Source organism: Culex pipiens, chromosome 3 (assembly GCF_016801865.2).
Source record: "Culex pipiens pallens isolate TS chromosome 3, TS_CPP_V2, whole genome shotgun sequence".
In the NCBI taxonomy this organism is placed as follows: Eukaryota; Metazoa; Arthropoda; class Insecta; order Diptera; family Culicidae; genus Culex; species Culex pipiens.
In genome coordinates this window covers 170,808,774-170,836,601 of record NC_068939.1, presented here as the reverse complement: position 1 = coordinate 170,836,601, position 27,828 = coordinate 170,808,774, and the positions used below count along the sequence as shown (strand labels likewise).

General features: G+C 33.6%; 1 long non-coding RNA gene across 1 annotated transcript; it reads right to left on the bottom strand.

The window, feature by feature from the left end:
* Window positions 1-17,113: 17,113 nt before the first annotated feature.
* LOC120423356 (uncharacterized) lies at window positions 17,114-17,616 on the bottom strand. The gene is made up of 2 exons (XR_005606227.2): window positions 17,436-17,616; window positions 17,114-17,382 (listed from the first exon to the last, which is right to left on the bottom strand). It is a non-coding gene; the product is annotated as an uncharacterized LOC120423356 (long non-coding RNA).
* Window positions 17,617-27,828: the final 10,212 nt, after the last annotated feature.

The window sequence follows — 27,828 nt, the reverse complement described above, 5'->3', positions numbered from 1 at the left end:
TTGTTCGTGTAAGCCCAAGGAAGGTTTGTATGCTAAAAAATTCCCACATTGGCCACTCTGGGATCAATTCCGGAGCATCTGCAGATTGTACGGGAAAATGTACGAAAATTAAAATTTTGATCACAGGAGGCTGAATTACCAAACAGGCAAGAAACGTCAGGAAACCTTAAAAGGGCAGGACGGAGTTTGCCGGGAAGAGCGTGTTGTTTAAAAGAAACAATAAGACTAAATAATAATAAACAAATTTTAAGAAACTTATATAAATCAATTAACTTTCTACGACCCAACACCACTTCTTCCCAGAAATAAAATTGATTTTGATCTAAAAATTTGTCAGAAAACATTTTTTCGATCAATTTAAAAGCTTTAATGAACAGAAGAAAGTAAAGCACCTATTTTTTTTTTTAAATTTTTTGTTTGGGCAATTTCACTGGTTTCATTTGACTTTTCCAATGTCTTGAATTTCAATTTTAATTTTATGGGGTCAACTCTGACAGTGTTTTAAATTTTATTTTTATGTCAAAATAAGTTAGCAGTATTTTTTTTTATTTTCAAGGTTTTGATTTGATACATCATTATCCGACTTCGAAATTGCTGAAATGTTTACAATATAAAAAAAACGCTCAAAAAATCGAGAAGGTGATTCAAAAATTAGTAAAACAGGGAATATGCCATTTTCTTTCGGATATTGGAGTTAAACAAGATAAAAAACTATTGAAACAAAAAAAAAGTTTAAAAACAAAAAAAAACAAAAAATGCAATATCGCAAACAACCTGAACAAAATATTTTCACTCCTTGCGTTCATCTCTTCACAACAGTCTATGCATCTTCATTCCAAAGTCGGCCAATCTGCAGCAAGCGTGCAACTATGTCTGCAATGCAAATACTGCACAAACCATGCCGGCTGGCCCCCTTTGGAAAATGGCTTGTCAAATGTACAGTTGAGAGATGCCAAGCCGGGTATGAAAGTTAGAACAAGATCGGACAGTCACAGACAAAAAGATAAATATGCTAAAATTAAATTGATAAAAATAAAACTTTTTGAAAAAAACATTATTTTAAAATACAGAATAAGGTTCAGATAAAAAAAAATTATCACCCAATTGTCTTCACACTCCCTCCCTTAAGAAGATGTCACCACCGTCATCGTAGCAATCCAGGAGGGGGGCTTTTCCTGTCACAGTGTCAGCACGATACCGGGGGCATGAAGTACCGGAGGATTAGCTTGATGAAAGGAATTGGTTCCTCACCCCCTCCCCAACACTCACATTTTTTGCCACTCTCGTGTTTTCCGCACTCGTTTTCGGAACTAATTTTCAGCGTTTGCTAGAGGGATGGGTTTTTGATTGGAGGATGCACACGACAAACGACAAAGGCAAAATTTACAGAGAAAATTAAAACAGAACACACATTTTTGTGTGAAGCCTTGTTTTTTTTTTTTTTTTGATTGTTTGAAGTGTGATGAAAAAAGTTCTGGAAAGGGAAGTTGATTTGTCACTGTTGTTCGAGCAGAGGCAAATAGCAAGGGAAATGCGTAACAATACCTGATATCAATACCAAATAATGAAATTCCGAGATCCTTTGAAATGTGTCTTAAGGACTATGAAAGAGCATAATTTGTACCATACCATTTTAAGGTATTGTTATGATCTTGCAAAATTGCAAAAAATGTCGTTGGTTGGATGCCAAATATATGAAGGTATTTTTTGGTATTACAGATTTTTTTTCAAACACCCTTGGAACTACGGGAAAATTGCGACCAAACTTGACCGAGTCATTAATTTAGCGCTTAAATTATGTCCCAAAGCTTTAATCATTGAAAACCGAGGTTTTCAAAATTTATTTTTTATTTATTGATATACCACCTAAGGAAATTTGTAAAATCGTTTAAATTTACGTTGAAATAGACACTAAATCCGCTTTGTAAATGCGACCCCCATTCTTGCGCTATGTGAAAAAAATACTTTCACTTTTACTATGAAAACATTCAAGTACACAGAAAACGTGGCGTTCGGTACAGAATCAACTAAATCCATATAATCTAGCTTAAAAAGTACATAAATATCACTAAAGTGGTCAGAACACGAAAATTCCAATTAATTGTCATTTTTCAACTGATGATAGCTCGAAAACTATTTGTCTGATTTTTAAAGTCCAAAAATGCTTTTTGTTGTTGCAGATTCCCTCCGCTATTTGATGAAACCTATTAAAAAAAGACAAACGTGGATACGATTTATAATAACCAAAAAATACTGCTTTTACCGGAAAAAAGGGATTTAAATTCATCAAATAAAGAAATGGGTAATTTCCAATTGCAATTAATTTTTGCTCTTTTTCAATTTTCAGAAAAAAATCTTACTTAATCCACTTTTAGATGGTTGGTGGCTTTCTCACATTCATAAAGTGAATACATTGAATAAAGTTGTCAGATTTTCAATCTTTTTGAATCATTGGAAAGGTCTTTTGATTACCAATCCAATGATGAGTCGCATGGTAGAACCGGGCAACGTTTTCATGAAAATATCTGAGATCCGGCCTGAAAAAAGTGTATAAATAACACTTAAGTGTTGATTACTTTTGATAGAGTTGTCAGATCTTCAAACTGGGCTCGTTGGAAAAGTATAGCATGACGGGTTTTCTTACAAAAATCACCCTTTTTAAAATCTTCCGTACATTATCCGGAATCATTTTTAGCACAACTTTTAAAGTACTTTAGTAAACTTCATAGATAGTGACTTATGAGAAAACAAGACGGATCGAATGAGACCAAAACGGACAAAATCGGTTCAGCCAGTTCCCAGATAATCGAGTGCAATTATTTTGATCAACATCCCAACACTCACACAGACATTTGCTCAGAATTTGATTCTGAGTCGATATGAACACGTGAAGGTGGGTCTACGAGGTCAAATAGCGAAGTTCATTTTTCAAGTGATTTTATAGCCTTTCCTCATTGAGGTTAGGAAGGCAAAAATATTCTGAAGTCTTTTGAACTATTCTGACTAGTTTTTTTTTTTCTTACTGTTATGGAACCAGCTTTCGAAAGTCGCGTTTTTTGAGCCTCCATTACAAACGGTGAACAAAGAACACTAGCGCGACCGAGAAAAGGTGAAGGGTCCGATATCCAATTGTAGATCCGGGTCTACTATAGGATAACTGTAATTTTTATATCAAATTTTACCGCTAATTGGAGCCTACAATAAAATAAAAAAAAAGTACCTAATTCCTAAATTCTAGGGATTTTGCCACCTTTTCTTATTATGTAATCCAAAAAAACCCAATTACTAAATAAGGAAAGGAGCCAAAATTCCTAGAGTTTAGGAATTTGGTACTTTTTTTTTTATTTCAGTGTAGGAACTTTTGTAAACAAGAGTTCTCCCTTTCCTCCAAATGACAGTTCACATAAGGTGTGAGAGGGATACACTCTTGTTCACAAAATAAGGTGTTCTAATGTGGTCCAATGGGAGGCTCGATTTGATGATTTGATGCAAGGTGTGGGTCTAATGATAGATATAATGAAAAAAAAGAGAGCCTTGGCTCACTTTCATGGTAAAACTATATTTTTTGTTAACACATATGGCTTAAAACATCATAAAAAACCCAACACACGGAGAGATCGGCCGGGGCAAATCTAAGAAACTCTTGGTTAATTTAACTAAAAGTATGGGTTAAATTTTTACACAGCTTTTTTTCACCATTCGATTGTTGATTTTGCTAACCTGAAATTGCTGACCACCAGTAACTAAAATTAACTAAAAAAATACTTGGAATTGCCATTTTTGTTGGTGAAATGGCCGAAAAAAATTCTAGCAGTCAACTGCTACAATATTTTTTTCAGAAAATTTACTAAAAATTTCTTGTTTTCAGCTGAAATATTGTGGAATATTCTGTTAAAAACTGGCTGGGACATATTTTTCAACTATTTTTTAACATTTTTTTTTCGTTGTATCAACCGAAATATTTTTGCATGCAGCAAATTATTAGTGGTTTATAACAAAACATTTCTTAATTAGACATAATTTATGTAAGTGTTGATATATATTTTCTTTAATTATCTAACGATATAGGCTGTGCCGAATTTCTAGCTATATTTTAACTAATGTCTTACTTGAATACAGAAAAATATTCGTACATGTTGTCAATAATTAGCTGTTGTTAGCAATATTTTTAATGAATTTGCAGTAAATTTTGTAATAATGCCTCACAAATTAATGCTGAATGTTTTTATTTTCGCATTTATTCTGCCTAAACATTTAATGTTTTGTAATTACTATTTTTTTTGCATTAAGTTGTTAAATTACTGTTAAAAAGCATCAAAACAAAACTTTTTTTTAACTGTTGTTATAAAACATGTAAAGTTTGACTAATGTTTTAAAAAATTACGTTGCATTAATCTAAAAAAATAATAAAAAAGCATATTACAAATTTCTCGTGAATTCCTTAAAAATAGAAACCGAGCAAAATTTTCACCAAGTTTTAAGCTTATATTTTTATTATGTTGTATAAAATTAAGTGTTGTATTCACTTACCATCACTGTGAAATCATTCGATAAGTCATCATCATCTACAACGGTCTCAGGTTTAGTTTTTTTTGTGGTGGGACACAGAATTTTCACCAAAGTGAACCTTTTGCTGCAAATAGACATGTGAAATTTATTAGTAATTTAAAAAAAAACTCTTACTTTCGGTTATAAACTGAAAAAAAGAACGTAAATAAATGTAATTATAATGAGGAAAGAAGAAATATCAATAATGCTACTTACCAAGCTTGCATTAATTTAACAATTACTTTTGGCAACACACTTTCACTGCATTTGATTCAATTTATTTAACGTACTCCGATTCCTGAAAAAATATTATGAGTTTAACTTACCAGTTTATTGAGCAGTCGTATTGGAACAAAACTTTAAAGATAATAATTTTCTTCTTTTATATATTTTTATTTTTTGATATTTTACTTCATCTCTATTTTTATGTTGTCATGTGTACGCATTTCTATGTATTTTATAATTGATGATTCTGTAAAAAAATGGTTCATTAAGATTTTATACGTCGTAAGCACGGAGCTTTTTAATGATTCAGTTTTCTAATAAGAATCACATAAGATAAATTATTGTGCAAAAATAAACCCATACTTACTTGGATTAACCAACATTTTGTTAAATTTGCCCGGGCTGTTCTATCCGTGAAGAGTTGGCCCGCATCTCCCTTCTACTGCCCTCTCTTTCCATCAAACATTCTCATAATGTGTTCAATTCACTCGCATTAGAGGTCCTCATGGCGAAGGTCGTTCTCTTGCTCTTCATAGTTTATCACCTGCAAAGAAATCATCAATAAACCTACTCACCAATTCTACCTCCCCAGTTGCAACACTTTGATTTGCCACTTCAACATTAGCCAAATAGTGTAATTTTCACCTTTCACATCCTCTCACTTCATAATTAACAACACAAACTCAACAAATCGACCGCTCTCGTTCGAATCCTGACTTCAAATGACAGACATAAACAAACCCAAGTTCATCTTTTAAATATTCAACCAATTGTTAATTATATTCAACCAACAAAATTTTTGATTTTCCAAAAGCCAAAGCTAACATTCGAGCATGTTCATTCAAGTTCGGGAAATCTGTTAGCTTTTTGCCTTTAGCATTTTCAACAAACAGGTTATTAAATTAATACTGAATTTTGGTTAATTTAACTGAAAATTGGCAGTGACAAGTACGTTTTTGTTAAAATTTACGAAAGAAAAATCAACAATTTTAATTGTTAAAATTTCTGGGCACAGTCTCTCCGTGCAGACTATATTATAAAATATCGTTGCGAACATCAATTATGATGAATCAGTTAAGTAAAATAAACTATCGTATTGATTCATTGTAAATTCTTATGGTTTCAGCAACTTTGGTACTTTTAGCATTGAAAAAACATTTATTTTTATGCTATGATCAGCGATGGAATAATCATCACCAAAAGAAAATCTCGGATGTTCATCAAGAGAAAAAAATCCGAACGGAGCATGGCTCTCCTCTCTCGTGCACGAAAGATCGGTAAAAAGAATCTAAAAAAATCATTATCTTGATTATTCGGCGGAACATCTTTTTCACTATTGCACTTGCAAGTGTAACGTCACACGTCGAAAAATGACCTGTCACATTTTGTAGATGGGCAATGCGTGTAAACAAAGTGAAATGAATATTTTTGAGTGGTGCTGACAAGGTGGTGCTGAATTTCGGGAGCGATTTTCTTGTACTAAGCTTGCTGGGATCCCTATCTAGATAGTACAAGAGAGCACACGGGCATCAATACTTAAATTGATGAAAAGGAGAAACAAATTTCAGTCAACATTGTTTTGAATTATGCTGAATATGCCAAATATAAGATTTGTAGACAAATATCTGCTTGAAATTGTGATTTTATTGAATGTTCCTTCAAAACTCCTTGAAAGGATCCACTTTATGAAAGGAGTCCACTAATGGGTAACATACCCTACCAAGACCAAGACCCGATACAGTCACAATTCAATACTTTTCCAAGTCCTAGTTAATCACAACAATTTACGGATCTATCATGATTTTATTTTAAGGGAGAGAGAGTGTCGAGTATTGCTTTATAGTTTTAAACTAAATAAATAAAACGATTATTTTACAAACTTAATATTTATCTTAAATGTTGATATCTACGACTGGAAAACTTTTCTGAATGATTTCAACTGCAGCTGTCAAATGTAAATAAAGCATTATTCCATCACAATAATTTCCTTTACAGACCGCTGAATAAATTACCTGCCGCGGAAGTTTGATTGGTGACAACTCCGCAGCGCAATTCTTAATTAAATTTCGCAACTCGTCTACGAAACATCCGGTAGACAATGGCCACCCGCTGCAGCGGTACAGAGGTTTACACTATTCTCGCTAAACTTTGTTCGATACAGCGGCATTGTGTTTGCATCAAACTTTGACTGAGCTTCGCGGGGAAAACTTTCCCGCTGTCATCCAGAGAGCTTTTCCCGTTGTTGATTTTGCCGATGAGTTTCGTGAGGCGTGAAGTGCTGACCAAAATTAATCATGCTGCTCCCTGAAAATTTTCCCGCAGCACAACCCACAACACAGCATGAACTAAACAGCGTCAGACATCACAATCGCGAAGACATTAATTAATTAGAGCTCCGTCGCGGAGATCCTCGTCACAGTGCACAACAAAGCAACCCGTTGCGGAGATTACAAAGTTGGGCAAGAGAGGGGGGCAAATTGTTTTGCAAAATTCTCATCAAGGCAGGCTGGTCTCCAAATTGTGTTAAAAGAGACAAAATTATCACAGATATCTGTTTTTAAAGTAATTTTCAAAAATATTCATATTTTAAAACAGTTCTACATAATTTTAAACATATTGTTTTTTTTTGTGAATGCTCTCTAGAGAATGTACAGGAGGTTGCCATGGGCAACGTCAAAATAGTCCAGACCAGCCAGTCTCGATGCACTGTTACGTCAATCTGGGACACCGCTTGCTGTGCTCTTTGGAGGACAACTTTCCCCAACGGGACCAAAACTCGGGGAATTACATCACACTTGACAGGTCCTTGCTGGACCAAAGATGACGGCTGCCAGGGTTACCCTAGGTAGAGTAAAATTCAAATTTTCGTCTTTTTTGAATTCCTTTGGAATTGAAACAAATTTCAAAATTGAATTTTAAACAGAATCTTAGAACGACGTTTTTCCTGAGTACAACCCTAAACGAGTGCAACTTCCTCCCAGGAGAACTTTACGGACAAGGATTACGATTCGCGCGTTCGTCGCAATAGTCAAAGGAAGATAGTTTGACGTTGCGTTGTTGAGCAGAGAAGACGACAGAAGTGTCCAACTTTGCGGAAGTGGAACCGAAACTGCACTCGAGTGAGTCTTCCGGCAGAACGATGACGATGAAGATGGGGTTCCGAACCGAATGGAACTGCCCATTCAAGTGAAGAGATGCTTGTTGATGCGAGGTTGAAAACAAGCATTCTTTAGTTTGATGGATTTGAAAATAAAGTTCAATTTAATTTTATACAGCAAATCTTTTTCAACTAACAATGTTGTTGTTAGAAAATCGTGAAACTCTGCCCTGAGATGTTATCTTGATCCCTGTTTGATCCTTGCTCGTTGTACATATTGCATGCAATTTATGAATTGTATGCAACAGTGACGAACCCAAAGTTTATTTTTCCTCTCGAGTTGAGCCTAACAAAAAATAGTCCAGATATCAGCAATTTCTGTCAGTAACCGATCCTTTCTCATTCGAAAAGAAAAGAGTAAACGGAAACAAATGATTCTTTTAGTTAACATTTTAGCACAAAAACTAGTTTTTGACAAACTTATAAACTTCACTTCCAATGGTTTTTTTTTTACATTTTTTGATAAGTTTTAGTGGAAAAAAGTGACAACTTTGAGCTTTTGGGTATAACGGACATTTTATTTTTGTCCAAAATTTAATAAAAATAAAAAGATCTCTGAAAAGTATCGAACATTATATTTGGAGTAGTTTTGTGATTTCTTGATAATATGCAAATTCAGTTGCTGAAATAAAACCTTGAAAATAATGAAAATTTCAAATAAATACAGACGTTTTTTGATAATTAAGACTTAAGTAGGCAACAACACATTTTTTCAAAAAAAATCATAAGGGTCCTTTATAATTCCATTTAAATTTAACATTTAAAATTAATTTAAGGTTGTTTTTGATTCTTTCCAAAAATCACTATTTTTATGTTCATAACTTAGCAAAAAACAAAATGTCTCAAAAGTTGGAAAATTTTTGTCCAAACATCAAAAATGAAAAAAAATTAAGAGAGTTGTTCGCAAGACTGAAAATGGATTTTATTAATATTTTTTTCATTTGGTTCTAACCGTGTGAGGAAAACGAAGCAATTTTGTATCATTGGTTCACACATTCAAAGCGCCATACAATTTTGGCATCTGTCCATACAAATATGGTACATAAATACTCCAAAATCTGAAACTTTTAATGGAGTTTTCTGATCGATTTGGTGTCTTCGGCAAACCATTTCCCAAAATCCATATTTTTTATATCTGTTTTAGGGGACAAAAAACCGCATCTTTAAAACCATAGGGAGGTATGGACAAAACAAATTCTGCCAAGTTATGATTTTTTGAAAAAAGGGTTTTTTGATAAAAATTACTTTTAATCAAACTTTAGTTTTAATTCAGCTTTTTAATAAAATCCAATTTGCAATCAAAAAGTTTCCTACAGATGTTTTGAAAAAGTGCATCGTTTTCATGATAAAGCCAATTAAAGTTTAATTTTAACTGAAAAAATCCCGTTTTTCGATTTTTTAAAGTAGTGTCCTCGCCTGAAAATATTTAATTCGAAAATTTCCAATAAATTGCCAAAGGAACTGAAGATTTTAGCTATGGTTGCTGAAATACAGCAAATAGAAGAAAAGAAACAAGAAAATTTAAGTTATCTCAGGAATTAATGGTCCAATTTTCAATGATAAAAAATATAACATTTGTGAAATTTCATGATCATTTCGAAAAAAAAATGTTTTGAGAATGTTGGAATCAAGACAAACATTTCAAATGGGCCAAACATTCAATATTACGCCCATTTGAAATGTGAGTCTTGATTCCAACATTTGATGTACAAGTTTTTTCGAAAAGATCATAAAATTTCCGAAATGTTTCATTTTTTTTTAATTAAAAATTGGACGATTAGTTGCTGAGATATTGGCATAAGAAAATGTAGAAATGTTTGATGAATCTTAAAATACTTTAATTTTCTTGTTTCTTTTTCTTTTATTCGCTGTTTTTCAGCAACCAGAGCTCCAATCTTCAATGTCTTTTGGCAATTTTGACTGGAAATTTTTGAATTTTTTGAAAAAAAAAAATTTAAGTATGGACAAACGTCGAAACAATTTTCAAAAATCGAAAAACGGGAATTTTTTAGTGAACAAGTAAGTTTCAAGTGGCTATATTAAAAAAAAACTAACTTAATCCACCTATGTGGTTGGTGCCTTCCTCACTCTTTTCCAACAATGGGTGATATGTGATATGATGGGTTTGGACACAAATTTGGTCTAATTTCGTCAAGTTCCGGAATACAAAAAACACACATATCACTCCAGTGCTCATAAGTGGCATCATAAGTGGTCATAGCTTGATACAGGATTGCCAGATCTTCAATGTTTTGGACTCGTTGGAAAGGTATTTCGAAAACCTAACCATCGGTGGGTCGGATGATGGATCCAGACATAGTTTACATGCATTTAAGTGAGATCCGGCTACAAAAAAAGTACATAAATATCACTTAAGTGGTCAGAACTCGAGACAGGGTTGCCAGATCTTCAATGTTTTAGACTCGTTTGAAAGGTCTTTCGATTACCTTACAAAAGATGGGTCGGATGATGGATCCGGACATTGTTTACATACATTTAAGTGAGATCCGGCTACAAAAAAGTGCATAAATATCACTTAAGTGGTCAGAACTCGAGACAGGGTTGCCAGATCTTCAATGTTGTGGACTCGTTGGAAAGGTCTCTCGATTACCTAACCAATGATGGGTCGGATGATGGATTCGGACATTGTTTACATACATTTGAGTGAGATCCGGCTACAAAAAAGTACATAAATATCACTTAAGTGGTCAGAACTCGAGACAAGGTTGCCAGATCTTCAATGTTTTGGACTCGTTGGAAAGGTCTTTCAATTACCTAACTAACGATGTATAACATGGTGATGTTTGGTTCAGTTTACTGCCATTTATTCAACTTCCAAAAATATGCGAAATTACATTTTTATACATAACTTTTGAACTACTTATCGAAACTTCAAACAATTCAATAGCACCGTATGGGACCCTAAACCAAGTCGAATGCGACTGGTTTGGTCAAAATCGGTTCAGCCAGTGCTGGTAAACTGAGTGACATTATTGGTCACATACACACACACATACCCACACACATACACACACACACATACACACACATACACACAGACATTTGTTCAGTTTTCGATTCTGAGTCGATATGTATACATGAAGGTGGGTTTTCGAGCTTTAAATAAAATGTTCAATTTTAGAGCAGGATTATAGCCTTACCTCAGTGAGGAAGGCAAAACGGTGCACTTTATCAAAAAATTCTATGGAAATTTTTGGATAGCCAATTTGATTTACATCAAAAAATCATAACCAGATGACAAAGTTTTTCTCCATACTTCTCAATTGCTCGAATGTTGCGGTTTTTGTCCCCTAAAACATATCATAAAATCTCAAAATTAAAAAAATATGGATTAGGGAAATTAAATAATTGGTAAAAAATTAAAAAAAACAAAAAAAAAACCCTTGTACCTTTTTTTATGAAAATCGATCAGAAAATTCACTCAAAAGTTACAGATGTTTGATTATTTACGTATAATTTTTGTATGGACAGTTGCCAAAATTGTATGGAGACTCGTATGGGTGAAGCAGGACACAAAATAGCTCTTTAGTCATAGGGTAAGCCCCCACAAAACTTGAGCAAAATTAAAAAAATACAAAAAATTAAAATTGTTGAAATTTGTCGATTTCTTACAGAATTGCTTATATGGGTAATAGAGTTTGTCAACGACGATTTTTTGTAGTATTAATTAAATTGATTAAAAATGAGTATTTTTTTCATGAACTTATTTTTATGTACAGTCCTAATCATCATTTTTAGATTACATCGCTTTGTAATAATAATTGATTTGGGTGTATATTTGTTCAACCATAATTGGTTTATATGTTTCTTATTCCTAGTTTTAATTGAACATTTGAATTAAATATTGTTAAGGAAAAAAGTTAAAAAAAAACTTTGCTGAAAAACATTATCACCCTTTTTGCCTCCACTACCTGACTAGCTCAAAAGTTTTCCCGAACATTTTCAAGATGGACTTTCTGTTCCACTTCGCTGGCCTTTAAATTGCCCTAGTTCAGCAGCAACGTATCGACTGAAAGCAGACTTCGCCGAGAAAGAAGCCGGAAATCTTGCCGAACAGGGCAGTTTTCATCGGGGATATCAACCCTCACGTCAACGGAAATGGAACGAATGCTGCTGCTGTTGTCTGTCTATCTTCCTTGGGACTACAAGACGGCGCTGGGAACTTGGGAAAACTCACTCACATTGTTGTATTGTGCGAGCACTTTATCGGTCTTTTCTCTTGCTGCGACCACACAGAAGCGCGGTTGGAAAATTCTTACCGGGGAAGCGCCGCAAAGACGATGGGTTCGGATGCATCAGCTCCCGTTTTCACTTAATCCTAGTTTGCCACGAACGTTGACGAGATTGCTGCAGAAGAATGCGGTTGTGTGATGGTCCAAAAGGATTTGCTGATTTAGGGGATACCAACTGAATGTGCTTTTTGTTGAGGTTTCTATTTGAAATTTGATTACAATTGCTTTTAAATTCAAAAAGTAATAAAAGGGATTGGAATTATGAAGAATTAAAGTTATTTTCAATATTTGCAATAAGAAAAAAATGTTATCCTGGACTATCTATTCCAATCAAAGAAATCACTCTGAATTCTAAATTTGAAATAAATATCCATATCAAAGAATTCTTACCAACACACAAATTGTAACGCAACTCCCATAATCTTGGCCAAGGTCTCACCACTGCTATTCTCAGCGGTCGATTTTCCCGTCTCAAAGCTACTGATCCCGAAGCGGGGCGGGTTGGTCTTATCCGGGAAAATGAAAAGAAAGCACCACCGTCTTGTCCAGGGTTCTAGCATGACAGACTGACTCTGGTTGGCTGAGCGACTGTGTCTGGCAGACCAACGAGAAATAAAAGCTGAAGGGCAAGGATTCTTCCAAGTCAGCAAATCTTTTCTTATTTTTTTTTCTCCTGCTTTCTAGATGAATTTAGCTTCGTTGGATTTTTCTCATTTCCCGTTTTGAGACGTCGTCGACTTTTCCTGATCCGTTTGTTGTTGTTAAAGTCTAGCTGTAAAACGTTAAAGTGACGTAAAATTACAAAGGCATTTACGTTAGGTTTCAGCGTTACGGCTAGAATAGTAAGGCTTTACTTTTTAATGCTGGTCGGCAGTAATATGTTTAGTCCAGCTAGTCACTGAAAGAATGAATTATTCATGAGAAATACCCATTGGGTTTATTTGTCACATGCATTCTGTTTCAATACATTTTTTCATAACAGTCGCATTCCGGTTTGACTGACTATTTTACTATTTCCTGTTTCTTTTTCTTTAAGCGGCTGGATCTCAGCAACCAGAGGTCCAATCTTCAATGTCTCCTAGACATTTTTCTGGTCACTCATGGTCACTATTTTTAAAAATCGAAAAACTGCAAATATTTCGCTAAAATCAAACTTTCGGTGGATTTATCTTGAAAACAGAGCCCCTTATCAAAAAAAAAACTTTAGAGTACGTTTCGATTGGAAATTCAATTTTACATTAAAAAATTACGTCAAATTTGTTTTTGCATAAAATTTCGATTTTTTTCCCAAAAATCACTATTTTTTCAAAAATTCATAACTCTATGACCATACTTCTCTATAGCTCAAAAGTTGCGGGTTTTTATCCCCTAAAACATATCAAAAAATCTCGAAAATCAAAAAATACGTATTTTGGGAAATTGAGTTTTTGTGAAACAAAAGTTGATTACAAAATCTGCAAAAAAAATTATCGTGTTCAACAATACCTACAACTTTGCCGAAGACACCAAATTGTTCAGAAAATTTACTCAAAAGTTACAGCTGTTTGAATATGTACCTACCATTTTTGTATGAACAGCTGCCAAAATTGTATGGAGACTTGTATGGGTGAATCAATGACACAAAATAGCTTATTTGGTCATAGGGAAGGCCCCCACAAAGTTTGAGCCAAATAAAAAAATACAAATAAAGTCCATTTTCGGTTATAGTAGAGAATTGCTCATCTTTAGTTCGTACATTAGCAATTCTTTGCGTATTTTTATTTGATTTTTGTATTTTTTTGATCCGGCTGAAACTTTTTTCGTGTCCGAAAAGGCAATTTTGCATCATAAGTTAGTTCATATAATTTTCCATACAAATTTGGCAGCTGTCCTAACAAAAATGATAAATGAAAATTGGTTCTTGTTGGTTAAATTTTTTATATCAAGACTAACACTTCAAAAGGGCGTAACATGCAATATTACGTTCTTTTGAATTGTTAGTCTTAATTTGTTTTCGAAAAGTTTGGAAAATTTCACGAATGTTTCAATATTTAACATTGAAAATCGGACCATAAGTTGCTGAGATATCGACATTAGGAAATTATGGTTTGTTTGATTAGACTTAGGAAACATCAATTTTCCTGTTTTTAAATCTTTGCATGGCAATATCTTAGCAACTAAGGGTCGTATGAACAAAGTTCGAAAAAGCAAAGAATAGAGAATTTTTTTCAGCTTCTAAAAAAAATCAAAATTGGGCAAACATATGCACTAATTTAAAAAAAGCAAAAAATTGCGACTATTTTCAAAAAATGGATTTAACTTGAATACGGTGCACTTTATCAAAACTTCAGTAGAGTACTTTTTGATTGCAAATTAGATTTTACATCGAAAAATGAAGTTGACAAATTTTTTCGACCGATATTTCGTTTTAAAAAAGAACAGTATTGATTCAAAAATTCATAACTCGGTCAACTATTTTTGCCCGTTCTGGAATTTGTTGAAAAGTTGGCATTTGATGTCCCCTAATACATAACAGAAAATATAAAATATAAAAAATGTGTTTTTTTGCAAATCAAGTTTTAGTGACAAAAAGTGAAATTAAAAATAAACCAAAAACCGTGTACCGTGATACCGTGTATCATTTTTTTTAAAGTGTAGGCCTTATCCATACCTACAACTTTGCCGAAGACACAAAAACGATCAAAAAATTCCTTCAAAAGATACAGATTTTTGAATTTTCAGTTAACATTTTTGTATGAACAGCTGCCAAATTTGTATGAACATTATATGGACAGACTAATGATGCAAAATGGCTTATTTGTGTATACCGAAGGCACCAAAAAAGTTTCAGCCGGATTAAAAACACAAAAAATCATGATGAAAAAACTGAAAAAAAGATTTTTTTGCAGCCTAAAAGTAAATATCATAAATTTCTATATTTTGCACAGTTATTGGGTTATAACAACTAAAAATTGATTCAATAATATATTAAAATTAATTTGTGTTTGTGAGAAGTTTGCGTAACGTGTTTCAATTTGAATAAGCTTTCCGCAATTTTTATTTATTTGAAAATGTTTTTGCATTGGAGGAATTCTGTATGAAATGAGCTTATTTTTTAATTTTAATTTTTGTAATTTCAAACTGGCTGAAAATTTTTTAATGAAAATTTCCCATTCAAAATTGGCAGTCCATGGTAAAAATCTGCCTTTTAAAGATTTTTTTGATCGATTTTGTGTCTTGGGCAAAGTTGTAGGTATCAAAGAAAACGATACACGGGAAATTTGTTTTGCTGATAGCTGAAATCGCTTTATGTTACTGCAAGCGAATTGAAAAATGATGTTCTAAAAGCACAGTTTTTTTTTTGTTTTAGGGGATATAACGTCATGTTTCGATTTCCTGGACGCTTCAAAACCCGGAAACCTCATTTTTTTTTTAAATCAGTTATTTGTTGAAACTGTGTTATTTGATAAATAAAAAAATATGAGTTGACCAAAAATATGAAACATTTCAATGAAATATTTCATAGGCGTCCGAAGCACCGGGAGGGCAAAGCAGACATTTATGGTTCTGATTTCCATAAATTCTAGCAATTTTTTTATACAAAATATCGATTGTTTTGATGTTAACAGCTTATTTCAGACCTAAAGAATGCCATTCACTAAAATTTCAGTCCAAATTTGTGCGATTTATAAGCAACATCGAGTGTACGGAATTCGAATCAGTTTTTATCAGTGTCCGACAACAAGTCATTTTAATTTTAAAATTCTGATGAAAAATATTTAGAAAATACATATTTTACACGCATTCTCTTAAAATTTACTGTTATACTACATCCTGATGATATTTTTACATTTCCAACTTATTACATGGTTTTTTTGCCAGCTATAACAAAAATGAGTGTCCGGATTTCGAATCATGACAATAAAAAGGCAAACAATCTTTTACAAAAGTAATTAAAAAAAATGTAATAAAAAGGCTACATTTTTCACTTTATTTTTTATGTAAATTTAAATTTGCAATCAAAAATTACTGAAGTGAAATTTTCCATTTTTAGGTTTTTGAATATTAAAAAACATTGTTTATTTTCCTTTCAAAACTTGATTTAAATAGTAAAAAAATAATAGTTATTTGTATCCTGCCCATGTGGATCAATCGGACCGCGCACTGAACTTACAATCCAAAGGTAGCATTTATATTTAAATTTCATATTTTAATATTGAAAATCGGACCATTCGTTCTCGGATTGATCGCAGCAACCGGAGCGCGAGGTTGAACTTTTTTTCCGCTCCGCGTCATTTTTCCCAATTTTGGAATTCTTCATGTAAACTTATGTCAAAAACATAAACAATGACTTTTAAATCCCGCTGTTTGGCAGGCATGATTTTTAAAACCCGCCAAACAAATCGCAGCAAACTCTGGGTTGCGTAGTTTTTCAAAAAAATTCTGTTTTGTTGGAGCTGAAAGTTTTGTTTTTGCGTTCGAAGTATTTATTTCCATGGAATAAATAGAACTACCGAAAATTTCCATGGAATAAATAGAACTACCGATTCTGGCCTATCTTGGACCTTAAGGATGTGGTGAAATGTGAATATTCCTAATTTTTATCCAGTAAATTTTGTTTTACAGGCAACTAGCTGAGAAGAAAAATGTTCCTGAACAAAAAGATGGAGTTGATAGTCTACAGATGTAATTCTGCTCGATCAAACTGTTTCGGTGGAGAAAACGCCCTGATCGCTAGCAATTCTTCAATCTCAGTTAAATATATTTCAAATATGGTGATACATAAAGAAATAAAATGAACTACAATGAACTACCAATTCGTTACTTTTCACGTCTCTACACTGAAGGTTGTAGTGGGACTGATGAAACATTGAAACAGTGTATTTTAAGCAGATTCGCTATAAAATTGAGTCCCTTTGTTGAGATAGTTATTAAAAAAGACACTTAGACGAACAGTAGACAATATTTATTTTTCTTTGAATTTAACAAGATAATCCAGATCAAGTTCCAGATAAACCATTCAGGACGATTCTATTCATTTGTTTAGTTGTCTTCTGTTTTCTTATGTCTGTTTTCTGTTTTCTTCTGTAAAAATTGTCGAATCCTGATGGAAATTGAGGACAAATTACTTCAGGATGCCACTGAATTTGTCTGTGAGGCCTTGTCCTGGCATCCAGAGGCAAGTTTTATCCAATGATATTTATCATTTCAGTTAATTGCCTGTAAAAACAAAATAAACTTAATGAAAATTGAGAATATTTGAATCTCGACACTTCCCTGAAGTCACCGGCCGGAATTTCTAATTTTAACTGGTAGGTCCATGAAAATACTCCGATCACCGAAAAAACTTCCAGCTCCAACAAAAACAGAAAACTTTTGACAAACTGTTTTTTCCTACGCAACCCAGAGTTTGCTACGATTTGTTTGGCGGGATGACCCCAGCCCACATGTCAAACGGCGGGATATAAAAGTCATTGTTTTTGTTTTTGACATTAGTTTACATGAAGAATAGTCTTAAAAAATGTGTTAAAGTCGTCGGGAAGTGAAGCAGTTTTCTCACATTCGACATGGATCGACATCGTGGTGCTGGAGGAGGACGGTTCAATCAGGACTGGTGCTTGTTCCAGGATGTCCGTCGAAACTTCCCGAAAGACCAGAGTGGCCGATGGTTCGACCGGGAAATAGACAACAACCGGAAGCATGCGGGCCCTGGCCCGAATTGAGAAGGTGGCGAGCGCAGTTAGCGAGGCGGTCCTCGGTCACAGCGTGAACGGTCCCCGTCAAGGTAAAAATCCCGCGAGAGAATCGGAGCCGTGGGGCACGGATTAGTGCGCCGGCACCGTTTTACGTGGAACGCAGCCGCGTGGCAAGTTCCCTAAGAGGTGGAAAAGGAGGACGACGGAGCAGACTACGGTGATGGCGGTGGCAAGCGGAACAGCCAAGAATCTGGGGTCTGACGATCGGGACCCCACCTGGCTGTGTCTTTTGAAGATTTGCTGTTCATTGGTGAGAGCTTTCCATCATTATTTGTTATTTTACTATATTCCCCTTTATTATAATATAATATTATAAATTCAATAACCCTCCTACCCCTTTCTCACTTTCCCATTCTCCAATCCCAATTTCCCCAATCCCAATTTCCTCAACCCCAATTTTCCAATTTCCACTTCCCCCCTAAAATATAAATAATTGCCAATTTACACTAACACACCACACCCAACTTATTCGGAGCGTTTGGTACGGTATGTCCACGCATCCTTCCTCCCCTGTTGATTCTGTGAAATGTGGTCCGTTCACAGAATCTGTCTCTGCGGTTAATGCAACGCAGTAGGCCTGGCCGCTTTAATTTTTGCTATACATTTTCGAGGTAACTCGAATGTACTGCAATTATTAATATTGACAAGAAAGAACTCGGGGCGTAATCTAACCACAAGTTCTTCCAGGATGCTTTCTTCGGACTGGCTGCGCTTGTGTTCGATTAGATTAGATTAGATTAGAAAATCGGACCATTCGTTCTCGAAATATCGGTGCTCAAAAAAAGAGGGCTAATTAGGCAACACGGAGAAAATCTCATTTTTCCTTTTTTTACCTTTACGTGGCCATCAGCTATCAAAAACCATGAAAACAATGTCTAAGAAGTGAAATTAAGGGAATTCTCTCAGTTTTAATTTACATACGAAAATGAGGTCAGTCAATTTCAGTTCAAAAATTTCTTTTTACATTTTTTGGAAAAATATTTTTAGGTCATGGACACTTTCTGACATTTTCTGAAATGGTCTGGTTTTTTTGGAATTCAAATTTGAGTTCAAAAAATGATTTTGAAAATCAGCAATTGAAGTTTCTTTTTATAACTATTTTTTCGGTGTCATCCTACACCGCGGTTTACACAAACCTTTTTCTATGGACAGCTGCCAAATTTGTGTGAAAAATAATATGGACAACTAATGATGCAAAATGGATTGATTGAGCATACGAAAGAAACCCAAACATTTTCAGCCAGATTAAAAACGCAAAAAATTGTAATGTCAAAATTTGAGAGAATCGCTCGTCAAAAACATACAAATTCATATGAGTTGCTTTTAGAAATTAAAATTCAATAACAATAACAGCAACGACTCAAAATATGTATTGATTCTGGTTCTGTTCACAAGCTGTTGTGTTTTTGTTGCAAACATTTCACAGCTTATGTTTTGTGCATGCCCCTTAAATGGACTCGGTCAAAAGTTGATTGTTCCTGAATTTTCCTTCCTAAAAGCTCAACCTGCTTGCTTTTGCCCCTTCACACGATGCTTACAAAATGTCGTCCCAGCCGAACCATGTTCCACAAAGAGGTGCCTCCGTGTGCTGGAAGCAGTATGTTGCACAGCGGTAAAAAGATTAAGTTTATGGAAATCAGATTGACAAACTTTCGTCCGGGTGGTTGGTGGACACTGCTGGTGACATTTTTGGTTAAACACGGCAAAAAAAGGAAAAAAGAAGCGGATGCTGGCAGCCCTGCTGGGAACCACTATGTCGAATGTGGTGAGTGTGACCCCGTTGACGAGACAGCTGCTGTCAGATTGTGGTTTTTGCCACAATTGGCTTGTTTATGTTTGCAAGCTGGTGGTTTGGAAAGGGCGTATTTTGAAAATCATTAATATTTTGTATGACTATAAAATTAAGAAAATTTGTGATAAAAAAAACAACAATTTTAAATTTTAAATGTTTCGAAAATTTTCGGCCAGGCAGCCGGCCATGAACGACCGCAACCATAATTGGATATTGACGGGTAACTGTCAGATTTCGGATGGACCCAAGGGGAAATTATTCAGATTGCTTAGGTTCGACCGGCAGCGCCTGCTACTGCTACTGCTGCGTTACTTTGGTCCCTTCCCCGAACAAAAGGTCGATCCCACGTGGGTGACACGTGTTGGCGTAAGCGGTTATCGAGTAAAAAATGCCATCGGAATCGGGTTTTTTTGTGTACCCTGCGAAATTTCGAGAACCCTCTCGGAAGTTCACTAAATAACGAAACAATCTCATGTTGAAGGAAAAACGGAAAATTCGCATTAGGCCAAGGGTACTGGAAAGTTGGATTTTCTCAACGTTTTTTGCTCTGGATGAAAATCTTATCGTCTTCATCGTAGCAATCCATGTGTTTCCTTGGTGCAGTTTTGAGTAACGCAAAAGCACTCGTCAACGTTTATGTGAAACAAGTCGGATTTGGGTAAAATTGCCCAAAATTGGAAGTTGAATTCAATAAAATTTTCAAGCTGGGTTATTTTCAAAATTAAAAGTATTTTACACAAGACCTTAGTTGTTTGTTTTTTTCAATTCACAGTGTACAGGAAACATGAAGCAAAGGGGTAAGGGTTTGCAAAACTTTGCACTTTGCAGAGTTCAGTTTTCAGCACGCGTAAAAGTTGATGAAGCTAACAACGAAATCGGAAAGCAGATTCCTGCTGACGGGTATCAGGACCCAGAGCGAGATGCTTTCACCTCCAAAACGAGTTTGGTGCATGGTGCCGAGCGTAAACCCGTGAACTATGGGGCAGGGTGGGTTGAAAGTTTTGAAAAATTGTCTGGAAAATCGACTCTCGTGTTTGGTTTTGAAAATCTTGATGTTTAGAGCACTTTTGGAAAAAAACAGTTTCAGTAAATGATTTTTGTATTTTTTTTTGTGAGTTGCTCCATCCTGCATTTTTGGTAAGCCTTTTTGTAGACATTTAAACTAAAAAATCAAAAAATCTCATAAAAGTGGAGTGACTTTTTCTTTCAGTGTATCTTTTCAGAAAGCCCGTCAAATTTTCTACAAGTTTGTCTTCGACCACTTTTTGATACGAAGCAACGGCTTCGAAATACAGCAATATTTAAATTACGAAACTAAAAAATATTTAAAACACTTACTTATGCCTAGTATAACATGTTTACAAAGTTTCATTGAAATCGGAGAGGGTCGAGAAAAAAGTACCTAAAAAACTCCTGTTTTAGGCTGGAATTGCTCTTCAAAAAATATTTGCAGCTTATTTTACTTATCAAAATGAGCTAAATTTAACACAACTCTCTTTTAGGTTAATGCCCATACTTTAATTTTAAAATCGAAAAATTAATTTGAGTTTTTGTCGACGTTTTCGAAAAATTGGCAACACTGCCAAACTAATTTCCCACTGGGTATTATGTGGCACAGTCCAGACTCGATTATCCGAAGCCTCGATTATCCGAAGTTTTGATTATCCGAAGTTCGATTATCCGAAGTTTTGTATGGGACTTTGGATAATCGCATCACGAACAAAATTATTTTTTCTTTTTTTTTATTTTCTTACTTTAAACATCAAATTCGAGTTCTGCGATCCCATTTTAGTCAAATTTGAATAGTATAATGCCTGTAAAATTAAAAAATGCATTTTTGCAATATTTCATCATCGCCATTTTGGCCGCCATTTTGGATTTAAAAATTCTTAATCACTTTAGAGTTGTTTAAGGATCATACTTAAGCTCAACGATAAAAAATAAGACAACGGAAAAAAAATATTTCGTGAATCGATAAACCGAAGTTTCGATTATCCGAAGTGACATTTTGCCAAGGCCTTCGGATAATCGAGTCTGGACAGTAGTTCAAAAGCTGGCAATTCTTGTTCTAAAACATCTTCAAAAAATATAATTTCCAAAAATGCTTATTTTGTGCCATTTAGTTGTTACTGTTAAAAGTTTTTTTTAAAGTTGTTGGTATTGGTAAGATTTATTCGAGACAAAATAGTTGCTGTTTAAAAATATTTTCCATTTTTTTTTCACTTTCAGCTTTTGCTAAAAAAAAGATTTGAACAAATCATGGGATATTTTAAAGAGGATCAAAAAAGACAACTTTCAAGCAATGATCCATCAAAGTTATTTGGTTGAGGAATATCATGATTTATAGAATTGGATTTAAAATCAAAAGGAATTTTCGTATTTTTAGATAAAAGCACCTAAAGTCTGATTCATGTGAATGTTTATTTTCGCTCCCAACTAATTTTTCATTAACAATATTAACTTGAAATTTTTTTGTTTATTTTTATCATTTTTTGAAAACATGATGATCATTTTTTGTTGGAGATGATGATGTTTATCTTTTATTAGAAACATACAATTAATGACATTTTTCAAGGAATGAGTAGGCAAGGTTTCTTTAAATAAATAATATGTTATTTTTTTAGAATTACTTTTAAGGTATACATCTTTTTTTTTTTTTGAAGACTTCAACTCTGGAATTCTTCATTATTAAGAAGTAAATGAAAAAACATCAATATCATCATATTAAAAATAAAGTTATAAATCCCTTCAAAAAAATATTTTCGAAATTTTTGAATCAAGTTTAACATTTTAAAATGGCATATTTACCAGAAAAATGGATCATAAAAATTCTGAAAAATTGATGCTAAAAGGCTGTTTGGATGAAACCTTAAAAACTTCATTTATATAGTTTCTTTTTATTTTCTTCAGAGGTCCAAGCTTCAAAACCTTTTAGGCAATGTTATTAGATTTTTTTTTTCAATTTTACGAGAAAAATATTTTTAGGAAGCATGGACACTGTTTTTAAACATCGAAAAACCGATATTTTTCAGCTAAAATTAAACTTTAAGTCGCTTTATCTTGAAAAGGGTGCACTTTATCAAAAAATCTGTTCAGTACATTTCGATTGCAAATATGATTTTACATAAAAAACTGAAGTCAAAATAATTTCTGGCTCAAAAGATACGTGTGCCAAAAATTTTCTGAGCAGTCCTCATCAATACCTATAAGCTATGGGATCCCTTATCATTACAGGACCTTTTCAAATAAAACTCTAGAATTGCACCTCTGGCTCTTCTTCAAAACTGGCCCCAAAAATCAGGGGGCAAAACAAATATTTTTTTTTTTTTTAAAAAAACTTCTAAATATGACTGGAAATGGAAGTCTAATCCACTGAAAACAATTTGAAATACATTTTCCGTTGAAATTCATATAGTTGTTTAGAGTTGGTTGTATAAAAATGAATAATTAGAACTAATCAAACTTTAGATTTTTTGCAAACCATGATAATATTTTCTGTGAAAGCTTCAAAAATGCAACATTCGTAACTTTTACGTCTACCCTGTTCGATAGAGTCTATAGAGCAATTCTCTGAGATTTCGGTCATTCGATTTTTTTTTGTATTTTTTAATCCGGCTGAAACTTTTTTGGTGCCTTCGGTATGCCCAAAGAAGCCATTTTGCATCTTTAGTTTGTCCATATAATTTTCCATACAAACTTGGCAGCTGTCTATAGAAAAATGATATGTGAAAATTGAAATATCTGTATCTTTTGAAGAAATTTTTTGATCGATTTGGTGTCTTCGGTAAAGTTGTAGGTATGGATATGGACTACACTGAAAAAAAAAATGATACACGGTAAAAAAAAATTTGGTGATTTTTTATTTAACTTTTAGTCACTAAAACTTGATTCGCAAAAAAACACTATTTTTAATTTTTTTAATTTTTTGATATGTTTTAGAGGACATAAAATGCCAACTTTTCAGAAATTTCCAGAATGGGCAAAAAATCTTTGACCGAGTTATGATTGTTTGAATCAACACAGATTTTTTCAAAAAATCGAAATATTGGTCGCAAAAATTTTTCAACTTCATTTCTCGATGTAAAATCGAATTTGCAATCAAAAAGTACTTTAGTGAATTTTTGATAAAGTGCACCGTTTTCAAGTTATAACCATTTTTAGGTAACTTTTTTGAAAATAGTCGCAGTTTTTCATTTTTTAAAAATAGTGCCCATGTTTGCCCACTATTGAAAAAAATATGTTTGGAAAGCTGAGAAAATTCTCTAAATTTTGCTTTTTCGTACTTTGTTGATACGACCCTTAGTTGCTGAGATATTGCCATGCAAAGGTTAAAAAACAGGAAAATTGATGTTTTCTAAGTCTCACCCAAACAACCCACCATTTTCTAATGTCGATATCTCAGCAACTATAGGTCCGATTTACAATGTTAAAACATGAAACATTCGTGAAATTTTCCGATCTTTTCGAAAAAAATATTTTAAAAATTGAAAATCAAGACTAACATTTCAAACGGGCCAAACATTCAATATTACGCCCTTTTAAAATGTAAGTCTTGGTTTAAAAATTTTGAAAGTATTTTTTTTCGAAAAGATCGAAAAATTTCACGAATGTTTCATGTTTTAACATTGTAAATCGGACCTATAGTTGCTGAGATATCGACATTAGAAAATGGTGGGATGTTTGGGTGAGACTTAGAAAACATCAATTTTCCTGTTTTTTAACCTTTGCATGGCAATATCTCAGCAACTAAGGGTCGTATCAACAAAGTACGAAAAAGCAAAATTTAGAGAATTTTCTCAGCTTTCCAAACATATTTTTTTCAATAGTGGGCAAACATGGGCACTATTTTTAAAAAATGAAAAACTGCGACTATTTTCAAAAAAGTCACCTAAAAATGGTTATAACTTGAAAACGGTGCACTTTATCAAAAATTCACTAAAGTACTTTTTGATTGCAAATTCGATTTTACATCGAGAAATGAAGTTGAAAAATTTTTGCGACCAATATTTCGATTTTTTGAAAAAATCTGTATTGATTCAAAAAATCATAACTCGGTCAAAGATTTTTTGCCCATTCTGGAAATTTCTGAAAAGTTGGCATTTTATGTCCTCTAAAACATATCAAAAAATGAAAAAAATTAAAAATAGTGTTTTTTTGCAAATCAAGTTTTAGTGACAAAAAGTTAAATAAAAAATCACCAAATTTTTTTTTACCATTTTTTACCATCCATACCTACAACTTTGCCGAAGACACCAAATCGATCAAAAAATTTCTTCAAAAGATACAGATTTTTCAATTTTCACATATCATTTTTGTATGGACAGCTGCCAAATTTGTATGGAAAATTATATGGACAAACCAATGATGCAAAATGGCTTCTTTGGGCATACCGAAGGCACCAAAAAAGTTTCAGCCGAATTAAAAAATACAAAAATTAAAATTAAAGAAAAAAGACCGATTCCGTAGAGAACTGCTCTATAGTTTAAAATATGACAAAACTCACCTGAGATTCTTCCATCTTGGGATATTTTCACGCGCGAAACTTTCCAAATCGTCTGCCGAAGAAAAACCCTCCAACACGACTCTTTTCATTCCTCTCCTTAGTTAACTTCACTCGTTCTCCTCACCACTTTTGATACATCAGAGCTTTCACTCCCCCCCCCCCCTCGCTCAGGCTTTTACATCGTAACATAATTTTCAGACCCCGGGAGTAATTTGGCACAACTCGTTCGACTCTATTCTGCTGCTGCAGCACGGTGGCGTGTATATATAGTTTCGAGTATAAACTTTTTTCGAGCACAAAACTTTTTGCAAAACCACTTTGGCAAGTTTGTGTGCCCCTCGAGGATCTCCGAAATGGAAGTGGGAATAGAGTTGTCTTCTTGCAAGACTCGTGTCCGATTGGTTTTTTTCCGCAAATGAGCGTACATTTTAAACTACAAATTTGTTAGCGGTAGAAATTAAGCTCGACAATGGATTTGCATTAGCGTAAAAGGATTCATTTAGTACAGCTTGAAAAAATCACTAGGGAAAAGTGCTAATCAGCGGGAAAATTCGTTTTATAGGTTGGGAATCCCTTTGCTTAGCAAAAAGTAGAAATATCCGGTAGGAAAAAACCGAACGGAAGATCAGCTTCTCACCAGATGCAAATTGATGTAAATTGAGTCGAAAGCTCGATACAGCAAGCTGCTCATGAATGTACTTACTTTTTTTGCTTCGGTTTGGATTCTAGAAACCTTTTTTTTTCTTCTTCGGCCGATTTCGTCTACTCTATTTCGGTTCAGTGAGTATAAAAGCATATTGGCGATTTCAGAGAAGCAGATATTTTTTTCTTGCTTTGACTTTAATTTATTAGTTACGATTCGATTTTATCGGCCTGGTTTTTTTAAAGTGGAAATCCCATTTAAATCATTTTCCACAGCTAAAAATAATTAAGTATAATAAACAAGCTTTTCCCGGCAAACTTCGTCCTGCCCTTTTTGGTTTCTTGACGTTTTTAGCTTGTGTGCTTATTCAGCCTCCTGTGATCAAAATTTGATTTTACGGAACTTTTCCCATAAAATCTACAGATTTTCCGGAATCGGTTCCAGAGTGGCCAAAGTTGTCACTTTTTGGCGTAAGAACCTTCCTTGAACTTATACAAACCCAACGCAACATAGAGCACCTCGATCCAACGCTCCGTACTGAACTGATTCGCGTTCGAACAAAACCGTCGAAATTTTTTATATATATATATAGATTGATGTTAAGGGAAAACAAAATCTAAAACATTTACAAAGTTGACCAAAACAGTTAATTTTTGACAAATACTTTTTCGTAGGAAAACAATTAAGATGAAAAAACTCGGCACGTCAGATAGTTGATACCATAAAAGAGAAGATCTTTTTTTGTTTTTATATTTTTTTTTGTTATCGATTTCATAGGATTTTTCTATGGAAAAGTCACTGAAAATTGATGGAAACATGAAACATGCCTACTAAAGATGCCATATGCACAGATTTGTCTGTGTTTCACATACATTTGAGCTTGTGTCATAATTTTTTTGAGGTGCAGAGACTTTAAAAAAAAAACTAATATTTTGTAAAAATATCAACTAAAACTTATTTCGTTAGCCTTCAAATGTTTAAAAACGAAAAACGATTTTTTTTGGAAAAATATTATTTTTGATTAATCGAAAATATTGTCAAACAAAATCTTCAAATTATTTCAAGATAGAAAATCAAATTTGCTTCTACACCTGCATACTATATTACCCATAATTGATAAAGTGCACCGTTATTTTTTGTAACGAGAATTTCGGTGAAATTTGAAAAAAAAATACTTTGTTCATTGGACTGCTTGTTCTTAGCAACAGACTCTTGAAGTTAAATTATTGAATAAATGGGTATTCCTAGTGTTATGAAATAAGCCCTCAAGTCTGAATTCGCGATCTATTGGTTCGATTTTAATGTTAAAACATGACATTTTTATAGTTTTCCATGCACATAATTTTGAAATTTAAAAGTTAAACTCTATTTTAACATTTTTCAATATTTGACTTAATAAAAAAAAACAAATTCTATATAAGACAATTTTGGAGCCTTTCATTCTTTGCATTGAAAATCGTAACTACAGTTTAAAAACGAGGCAAAGTGGGGCCTCTCAGAACAAAAGTGTAACAAAATTTATGTTTTCATAAAATGAAATCTAAGTACATTAGGGTGGTTCAAAATACATCATTTTTGATTTTCAAATGACTACCCGAGCGTTTGAGTGTTGAGGTGGTTGAATTATTAGGGTTTTCCAAATTGTGTGTATTTGAGTAAAATTATCATTTGTTTTGTACAAGACTATCATAACATTTTAAAAGTACACATTTCGTAATATCTTCAGTCTAGCTAGACAAAGGTCAGAAGACATTTTTGCTCACATGATCCTTTGTAATTACTCTTAGCTTTAAGAAAAATGTAATTACAAAAGCCGATTCGGTCCTAACCAGGTCCCAGTACCAAAAAGGACATAATAAAAATAATTTAAGGATTTTTTTTTGCTGGGGCTAATGCATAATTCATTTCAAGTTTCTTTTTTCTTTCAAAATTTTCTATAAAAAACCCGATTAAATCCCACCTGGGGTGAGAT